The sequence below is a fragment of the Nicotiana tabacum genome, chromosome 4 (genome assembly GCF_000715075.1).
Source record: "Nicotiana tabacum cultivar K326 chromosome 4, ASM71507v2, whole genome shotgun sequence".
Lineage (NCBI taxonomy): Eukaryota > Viridiplantae > Streptophyta > Magnoliopsida > Solanales > Solanaceae > Nicotiana > Nicotiana tabacum.
Window position 1 is genome coordinate 117,971,256 of NC_134083.1, and position 10,981 is coordinate 117,982,236.

A 10,981-nucleotide genomic window follows, 5' to 3' on the forward strand; every position below is an offset into this window, starting at 1 on the left:
TGGATAGCAACCAAGCTAGAAATTACGAGAACACTGTTTAAATCCAATCCATGTGGATACGATATAATACTATACTATATTTGATTAGCGAGCATAATTTAGGTGTGTGTTCCGAGCTCGTCAAATTTAGGTGCTATTACGTTTGTGTTCGTTGACTATGCGCAGGTTACAGGTTTAAAGTGGTGCATGACTCGAGCTTCTGCAAAAGAAGTGCTACCATACGAGCCAGAGATGGAAAAACAACTTCGACAGCTGAGGAAGGAAAGAGATCTAACCGAGACATCAGAAAAGGTTGGGCATGTCACGCCCAAAAATAGGGGAGCGCGACCTGCGCTCAACTGAGTGAACCCGGCCGAGCAAGCCTGTTAGATTTTCTTCTACCCAAACTCATCCATGAATAAAGATAATACATATTTTCGTTAATTAGACAATAAGGTGATCATGTCTGCAACACCAATTCATTACCATTAGTTACTTCATTTAAAAAGTCTCAAAACACACACACACACCCCTTCATGGTTCAAAGTGGAACAAGTGATTTAATCACAACACAGATTGTTTGTCATTCCCAACACCCATATACAACCCACACTAAGTCTACAGAGCCTCTAAAGATACCGAAGAGTAAAATGATAGTGCCGGCAACAAGGCTCCTGCTATACCTCAAAACACGATAATACATACGAAACAAAAGATGCACAAGCCCGGAATGAGATGGGGCTCACCAAGTCAGCTGGGAAGAATGAGCACCACTAACACTGGTCAATATCCTCCCCTGTGGAACCACCTACATCCATTAAAAATGCAACGCCCCCGGCAAAAAAGGACGTTAGTACATGTCGAATAATTTTAGTATGAAAACCAAACACCAATTTAAGAACTCAGAAATACAGTACGAATATGATGAACCAGGGCGACAATAGAATAGCATAGATAGTCGTTTAAACCAAAGCAAGCTTATCAAGAGCTGTCATTAACATTTATAGAATTTAAGATGAGATCATTTGTAATCATTTTCACACAAAGCGGCCCCACCGCCTCACCCCAAATGTATGCAGGTGGAGGTGTAAGCATAATACCAAACTCTACTCAAGCGGCCCTGTTGCCTCACCCCAATGTATGCGGGTGGAGGTATAATCACAGTACCAAATACCTACACAAAGTGGCCATGCCGCCTCACCCCAATATATATATATATATATATATATATATATATATATATATATATATATATATATGGGTGGTGGTGCAACAACAATACCAAAATCATACACAAAGTGGCCCGGCCGCCTCACCCCAATATATGCGGGTGGAGGTGTAACCCCAATCACAATCTCTACATAATTTGGCAAAATAATTTTCCACATAAATCATGACTTGGAATCATTACATGTAGATACACAATCCATAGTTTGGAACACATCCTCAATTTATAATACAATATGATAAGAGCATTTGAAATAAGGATTGGACATATATCTTTGTCACAATACTTATTCGAATTACTCGATTTGTAATAAATATCTTGGAACTTACAAGGGTAATGGGGGTTCCAATTCTTAAAGAAGAGTTTAGCCAACATACCTCGATTGAGCTTCCTTAAACTCTAAAATGTTTCGGAATTCTTAGCAACTTCAATCTATTTTAGATATATAACTAGTTGAACCAAAATTAGGAAGATGATCATGGTTCTAGCTCATTTGAGCATTTTATCAAACGCTAGGTGTGCATTAAAGTTTCAAGGTCCTTTAATGGAGGATTCCATCATCCCACAACCCATTCCTTACCATGTTTAGCTCACAATCTTCCTACACCCTTTGATAACACAGGCATACAAAATAAACAACTCCCATATCCAAGAATTGTCTTGCTAATTACCCATTCTTAGATAAATTTTGAAATTAAGAGCTAGGGTGTAGAATCTTACCTCTAGGATGAACACCTAGTGAGTGTTCCTTGTTAATCTTCAAAGATTTGAGTAAGAATTGAAGGACAATTTGTTGAATATCACTCTCCCGCATATCGGCCACACAATTTTGGTGCCCGAAGTTGATGTCGCCTGCTTGGGTCTGCGATGGTCATGCGGCCCGCCAACCTGTTCTACGGTTGCATAATGCACCGCAGAACTGGTCTACAGTCGCATAATGTAGCGTAGACTTCCTCCAAATCCAGCCCCACATCTGCTTCACTCTGCGGCCATTATGTGGTCCACAGAGTGATTCAGCGATCACATAGTGGGCCGCAGAAATGCCCTCTTCTGCCAAAAATTTTCCTTTACTCCCCAGTGCATTGTTCAACCCAAAAAGTCTGAGCCGCGAAGAATTTCTAAAATCCTCAAACACGTAAGCCTACTTCGGCACCATGAAACCATTAATTCTTTATACAAACTTTTAGGGGGCCTTACAGGGCAATACTCAACCAAAGAAACTATGGTTGGGAACAATGATGATAATATAGATTTGGCTGCAAGAGAGGCAGCCCAACAATTAGAAAAAGCTGCACGGGAATGAGGAAGCAGCTATTAGAGATGCACAAATTATCTATGAAGAAGAGAAGGGTCGGAGAATTGCTCAAAATCAACCTATAGTTGTAGACCAGTTCGGAAATATAGCTCCCGTGCCTGGGGACTAGGCGATTATACTAGACCGGTCTACAATCAAGGATTATCAAGTGTTAGACCACCTCCAATTGCAGCTAATATTTTTGAATTGAAGCAAGGGTTGCTTCAAACCTTTCAGAATTGTTGTATCTTCAGAGGGAAGATGAACGAAGATCCAAATACACATCTGATGGACTTCGAGGAGATTATGAACACCTTTCAATACAATGGTGTGTCACAAGATGCAGTGTACTTAAGGGCATTTCCCTTCACACTCAAAGATGATGCAAAATAGTGGCTTTGAAACTTACCCACGGGATCGATTAGAACATGGGAGGAGATGACTAAAAAATTTCTTGATAAATATTTCTCCTTAGTTAAAACGGGCAAGTTAAGAAGAGAAATCCATAACTTCTGCCAGAAAGAAACTGAAACTGTTTTTGAAGCATGGGAGAGGCTTAAGGAGATAGTTAGAAAGTGTCAACATAGTGGAATTAAACTCTGGATGCAACTCCAGGACTTTTGGGATGGATTGACACCGGCCTCACATAGAACATTGAGCAATACAGTTGGAGGCCCCTTGATGAAGAAGACTACAAAGGAGATAGTCACAATTCTTGATGATTTGTCTGAAGATGAAAATTAGTGGCCTTCTAAGAGTGCTGAAAGAAGAAGATCAACTGGTGTTCACCAAGTGGATGCTAATACATTTGTGCAGATACAGCTTGATGCTATGGTGAAAGAAATACGAAAGCTGACCTTAGCCTCGATACAAAATAAGCCTCACACAGCTTGTGATATATGTGGAAAAGGACACCCTACTCATGAGTGTAAAGCCTCAATTGAGGAAGAAAATGTTATGGGAAACAACAATTTCAATGCAATGGGTCAGAGGCACCCCGATTTTTCATGGAGTTCACCTGGTGGTACTGCGAACGCTTGGCAAAAAAATAACTCTAGACCCCAGGGACAAGGAGCTCCAGCATACCAAAATTAACAGAGGCAGCAATATCAGCCTCAACAGGCCATTCGGCATGCCTAGAGGATCTAATGAAGGTCTTCATTATCAAGACAGATGAGAGGTTGGACGCCCATGGAGCAGCTATCAAAGAATTGGGCAAATCTTTTCGAAACCTGGAGAGACATGTGGGACAGGTTGCAACAATATTAGCTGAGAGGGCCCAGGAACTCTCCCCGCTGATACTGAGAGAAATCCCAAAGAAAGAAGGTGTAGAATCTTACCTCTAGGATGAAGACCTAGTGAGTTTTCCTTGTTAATCTTCAAAGATTTGAGCAAGAATCGAAGGACAGTTTGTTGAAGATCACTCTCCCACTCTAGGGCACTATCTCACTCTCAAAATATCATGTTTTAGCTCAAAAATGGTCCATTGCGCCAATTTAATCGAAGTAGGGCCGGGTTTTAAAAACCAAAAAAATGAAGCTCCGGAATAGGTTATGCGGTCGCATATGCAACCGCATAATGGATATGCGGTCCGCATATCGGCCGCACAATTTTGGTGCCCGAAGCTGATGTCGCCTGCCTGGGTCTGCGGTGGTTATGCGACCCGCATACTTGTTTTGCGGTCGCATAATGCACCGCAGAACTGGTGTACGGTCGCATAATGTACCGTAGATTTCCTCCAAATCCTGCCCCGCATCTGCTTCACTCAGCAGCCATATACGTTCCGTAGAGTGATTATGCGACCGCATAGTGGGCTGCAGAAATGCCCTCTTCAGTCGAAAATATTCCTTTACTCCTCAGTGCATTGTTCAACTCAAAAAGTTTGAGCCGCGAAGAATTTCTAAAATCCTCAAACATGTAAGCCTACTTCGGCACCACGAAACCTTAAATTCCTTACGTGAAATTTTATGGGGTCTTACATTCTCCCCACTTAGGATCATTCGTTATTGAATGAGTGTCAAATTCCACCATTAGCATTCAATGTGGCCCGACTGTTAATTCACACCCACCAGTAGTTTCAAAATTTGGCTAACACCCTAAATGTCAAAACAAAATCACTAGAGTCTCCCCTGTAACTGGGCCTATCCACCTGTCAGAGAATCCCAGCGACCAAGCCTAACAACATATACATAACCGACGATACAATATAACACAAGAACAACGCAAACCGTTGCCTCATAAGCAATATATTGCCAGAAAAGGAACACCATTAATATCAACTGTACAATGATACATAATTCATAGAAAGTAACTCTTAGAATTTTCATAGATCACAACTTTGAAAATACATGGCTATTCAAACAAATAAGGATACTTTTTCTTCATTTCTTCCTCGGTCTCCCAAGTAGCCTCTTCAACCTGTTGGTTTCGCCATAGCACTTTCATGGATGCATTTTCTTTATTTCTCAACTTTCGGACTTGCCGATCAATAATAGAAACTGGAATCTCTTCATAAGTCAATTCCTCATTAACCTCAATAGTCTCAACCGGAACAATGAATGTCGGGACTCCAACTACTTTCTTCAACATAGATACATGAAACACTGGGTGCACTAATGACATCTCAGATGGTAGCTCAAGCTTGTACACCACCTCACTGATGCTCTGAATGATTTTGTACGGTCCGACATACCTCGGACTCAATTTTTCTTTCTTACCAAATCGCATTACACCTTTCATGGGGGAAACCTTCAAGAATACCCAATAATCTTCTTTGAACTCTAAATCCCTACGATGAACATCTGAATAGGACTTCTGACGACTCTTAGCAGTCTTCAACCGCTCCTTAATGATTTTAACTCTTTTCAAAGCCTGATGCATGAGGTCTGGCCCTATCAACTCTGCTTCACCAATTGTGAACCACCCAATGGGAGATCTACATCTCCTTCCATATAAAGCCTCGAATGGTGCCATCTTAGTGCTAACATGATAACTATTTGTTGTAGGCAAATTCTATGAGTGGCAAATGATCATCCCAACTACCTTTAAAGTCTAGAACTCAAGCGCGCAACATATCCTCGAGCGTCTGAATAGTCCGCTCTGCCTGTCCGTCCGTCTGTGGGTGAAAGGTTGTACTGAGATTCACCTGAGTACCCAAACCTTGTTGAAATGTCTTCCAAAATTAGCCGTGAACTGTGCCCCCAGATCAGAAATGATAGAAACTGGAGTGCCATGCAACCTGACAATTTCTTTGATATACAGCTGAGCATACTGTTCCGCTGTATCGGTAGCCTTAACCGGTAAAAAGTGGGCTAATTTCGTGAGTCGATCCACAATCACCCAAATCGAGTCAAACTTACGAGGAGTGCGAGGTAGTCCTACTACAAAGTCCATATTAACCATTTCCCACTTCCACATTGGACTTTCTATGTTCTGTGCCAACCCACCGGGCCTTTGGTGTTCGGCCTTCACTTGCTGACATTTGGACATCTCGCCACAAAGTCCGCTACATTTCTCTTCATATCATTCCACCAATAGACTTCCTTAAGGTAATGATACATTTTTGTAGAGCCCGGGTGCACGGAATACCTAGAAGTGTGAGCCTCAGTCATGATTCTCTCCCGGAGTCCATCTACATTTGGAACACATAGACACCCTTGGTACCTTAATGTACCATCACCCATGCCAAGAGAAAAGGCCATGGTTTTATGTTTATGAATCCCCTCTTTCAATTGTGCCAACAATGGATCGTTGTATTACTTCTCCTGGACTTCCACAACAAGTGATTATTCAGCCCTATTTTGCACAATCACCCCTCCTTCACTAGAGTCCATAAGACGAACTCCCAAACTAGCTAATCGGTGAATTTTCTTGGCCAATGGACTTTGATATGCCTCCAAGTGTGCTAAACTACCCATAGATTTCCGGCTAAGAGCATCCGCCACAACATTAGCCTTCCCCGGATGATATAGAATATCAATGTCATAGTCCTTAAGTAATTCAAGTCATCTTCTTTGCCTCAAATTCAATTCCTTCTTGTTGAAAAAATATTGAAGGCTCTTATGGTAATATATCCACATGGACCCCATATAAATAATGACGCCAAATTTTCAATGCAAATACCACCGTCGCAAGTTCTAAGTCATGTTTTGGATAGTTCTTTTCATGATTCTTAAGTTTCCTAGAAGCATAAGCTATCACCTTGCCATGTTGCATTAATACACACCCATTATTTATGGATAGTTATTTTCATGATTCTTAAGTTGCCTAGAAGCATAAGCTATCACCTTGCTTAGAAGCATAAGCTATCACCTCTTCAATGAACACTATTACGAAGGAGTCGAGGAAAGAGTTGAAGACCCGATTCATAAGATCCATAAAAGTTGCTGGGCATTTGTTAGCCCAAAAGACATCACCAAAAATTCAAAGTGCCCATATGGGATTCTAAAAGCTGTTTTCGGAACATCCTGTTCCCTAATCTTCAATCGGCGATACCCGGATCGTAAATCAATTTTGGAGAAGTACTTAGCACCTTGCAATTGGTCAAACAAGTTATCTATCCTTAGCAGTGGGTACTTATTCTTGATCATGACCTTGTTGAGCTGCCGATAGTCAATACACATTCTCAGTGACCCATCTTTTTTCCTTACAAAAAGGACCGGCGCACCCCAAGGCAATACACTTAGCCGGATGAAACCCTTTTCTAACAAGTCCTTCACCTGCTCCTTTAGTACCTTCAATTCAGCCAGTGCCATTCTATAGGGTGGAATAGATATAGGATGCATGTCTGGCATCACATCAATCCCAAAATCAATCTCCCTGTCTAGTGGGATCCCGAGGAGTTTATCCGGAAAGACTCCCGGAAATTCATTCACGACAGGTACGGACTCAAATGTATGCGCCTCAGCGTCGGTGTCCGTAACCCGGACCAAATGGTAAATACATCCCTTGTTGATCATCTTCGTGGCCTTAATGTAAGAAATAAACCTACCCTTCGGCACTGCATCATCACCCTTCCACTCAATAACTGGCTCATTTGGAAATTCAAACCTAACAGTCCTGGCTTGGCAAAACAAGAATAAAGCCAGTCCATCCCTATTATTACATCAAAGTCGACCATCCCTAATTCAATGAGATTGGCCATGGTGTCCCGACCACGCAACGTGACAGCATAATCCCTATAAACCCGCACATCCAAAATAGACTCACCAACCGGACTAGATACAGAGAACGGCTCATGAAGTTGTTCCGGTTCTATCCCAAATTCCATAGCAACATAAGGAGTGACATATGACAAAGTGGAACCTGAACCAATAAGAGCATACACATCATGAGATTGGACAGTCAAGATACCTGTGACAACATCTGGACAAGCCTCTGAATCCCGACGCCTCTGCATAGCATAAAATCTGCTGGGTCCTCCCGAATTCTGTGCACCACCCCTAGCTGCACCTCGCCCTGTGGGTGCTGGGGTGCCTCGAGCTGGAGGTGTTATGGATGTAGTAGCTGCAGAATTAGCTGGCTGCGCCACACCTCTGCCCATGTTTCGGCGGGCCGAGCAGCAATCCCTCTGAATGTGACCACTCACACCGCACCCATAGCATATAGGTAGGTCCATGAAGCAGGCCCCAAAGTGCATCCTCCCACACTTAGGGCATGAGAGCCTCCGCTACTGAAACCTTCTGTTGGGCCGACCCTACTAGTTGGGTCCCCTGTTGCCCTGACTAGGTACAGATGACTATGCACTCATCGAAGACTGAGCGAATGATTGAGATGGCCCTGATGACCCTCCCCATAATGCCGACCTACCACCACCACCACCGGAAAAACCATCAAAGTTTCCCACGGACCAAGCCTTGCTGCTACTGTGATGCTCCATGCTATTCTTCAATTTGCGGGCCTCTGTGGCTTGAGCAAATGCCACCATCTTACCATAGTTCATATTAGAATTCAAGGCAGTTGTAGCGGCTCATTAATAACCAAGGGCCTAAGGCCCTGTACAAACCTGCACACTCTAGCCTCCATAGTCGGCAACATGTGAATAACATACTTGGACAGGCGCGCAAACTCCATATGGTACTCCCACACATTCATACTACTTTGCTTCAGGCTTTCAAACTCAACGGCACGGGCTGCCTTAGTTTCAGCATGCAAGAAATGATCCATAAAGGCATCTATGAACTCAACGTGGCGGAAAAGGGCTTCCTTCCTCATGGTATTCCTCCCACAACTTAAACCAAGAATAGGCCACCCCTTTCAGGCGGTAAGAGGCCAACTCCACTCCCTCCGTCTCTGTAGCATGCATAACCCGGAGAGTCTTGTACATCTCATCAATGAAGTCCTGGGGGTCCTCCTCGGGATTAGTACACGTAAACACTGGAGGATTTTACTGAAGAAACTTGTTCACCCTGGAACTAGCAGATTCCCCTGGTTGACTGGAAGAAGTAGGCCTGACACTCGATCTCTGAGCCTGAGAAGCCACTAACTGTGCCAACATCTGTACGGCTCCCCTAAGATCAACATCAGAAACACCAGAATCGGAAGGTGGAGCTGGAGGTGGAACTGGAATATCAGTTGGAGGGACCGTTGCACCTTCAGTAGGTGTAAGGACAGGTGCAGTCTGATCAGTTGTAGTAAAGTCAGGCAGTGTAGTAGCATCCTCACCCCTCAGGTGCTCACCCGCATCATCAAATATAGGATCAACTGCCACTCCTAGGTGATATTGGCTCTTTGGCCAGTTCTTGCCTTCTTCTTATGTGCCATGTACTGAAAATTAGAGTAACGCACAAGTTAAAGGTGGAACAATCTTACAATCAGCTTTATCGCACGATCGAGAACATGAAAGAAGGGTATTACCTAAATGCCCAAGTAGCATCCAAATTATAGATGTGGTCGACAACACACTGATAAGAAGAACTCTACTAGACACGGCTCTGAGACATCCTAGGACACTTAAAAACCTTAGGCTCTAATACCAAGTTTGTCACGCCCCAAAATCGGGGAACGCGACCGGCGCTCAACTGAGTGAACCCGGCCGAGCAAGCCTGTTAGATTTTCTTTTTACCCAAACTCATCTATGAATAAAGATAATACATACTTTTGTTAATTAGAAAATAAGGTGATCATGTCTACAACACCAATTCATTACCATTAGTTACTTCATTTAATAAGTCTCATAACACAAACACACCTTCATGGTTCAAAGTGGAACAAGTGATTTAAGCACAACACAACTTGTTTATCATTCCCAACACCCATATACAACCCACACTAAGTCTACAGAGCTTCTAAAGATACCAAAGAGTACAATGATAGTGCCAGCAACAAGGCTCCGGCTATACCTCAAAACACGATTACACATACGAAACAAAAGATGCACAACCCCGGAATGAGATGGGGCTCACCAAGTCACATGGGAAGATTGAGCACCGCTAACACTGGTCAATATCCTCCGCTGTGGAACCACCTGCATCCATTAAAGATGCAGCACCCCCGGCAAAAAGGGAAGTTAGTACATGTCAATTAGTACTAGTATGAAAACCAAACACCAATTTAAGAACTCGAAAATACAATATGAATATGATGAACCAGGGCGACAATAGAATAGCATAGATAGTCGTTTAAACCAAAGCAAGCTTATCAAGAGCTGTCATTAACATTTATAGAATTTAAGATGAGATCCTCTGTAATCATTTTCACACAAAGCGGCCCCGCCGCCTCACCCCAAATGTATGCAGGTGGAGGTGTAAGCACAATACCCAACTCTACTCAAGCGGCCCTGCAGCCACACCCCAATATATGCGGGTGGAGGTATAACCACAGTACCAAAAACCTACACAAAGCGGCCATGCCGCCTCACCCCAATATATGCGCGTGTAAATGCATCAACGATACCAATACCTATATATATGGGTGGTGGTGCAACAACAATACCAAAATCATACACAAAGCGGCATTGCCGCCTCACCCCAATGTATGCGGGTGGAGGTGTAATCCCAATCACAATCTTTACATAATTTGGCATAATAATTTCCACTTGGAATCATAACATGTAGATACACAATACATAGTTTGGAACACTTTCTCAATTTATAGTACATTATGATAAGAGCATTTGAAACACGGATTGAACATATATCTTTGTCACAACACTTATTCGAAATACTCGATTTGTAATAAATATCTTGGAACTTACAAGGGTAATGGGGGTTCCGATTCTTAAAGAAGAGTTTAGCCAACATACCTCAATTGAGCTTCCTTAAACTCTAAAATGTTCCGGAATTCTTAGCAACTTCAATCTATTTTAGAAATATAACAAGTTAAACCAAAATTAGGAAGAAGATCATGGTTCTAGCGCATTTGAGCATTTTATCAAATACTAGGTGTGCGTTAAGGTTTCAGGGTCCTTTTATGGAGGATTCCATCATCCCACAACCCATTCTTTACCATTTTTAGCTCACAATCTTCCTACACCCTTTGAT

The 10,981-nt window shown here is 42.7% G+C and overlaps 1 non-coding gene across 1 annotated transcript; it reads right to left on the reverse strand.

The window, feature by feature from the left end:
• Positions 1–2,987: 2,987 nt before the first annotated feature.
• On the reverse strand, positions 2,988–3,094 carry LOC142180437 (small nucleolar RNA R71). The gene has a single exon (XR_012709062.1). It is a non-coding gene; the product is annotated as a small nucleolar RNA R71 (small nucleolar RNA).
• Between the last annotated feature and the right edge of the window lie 7,887 nt (positions 3,095–10,981).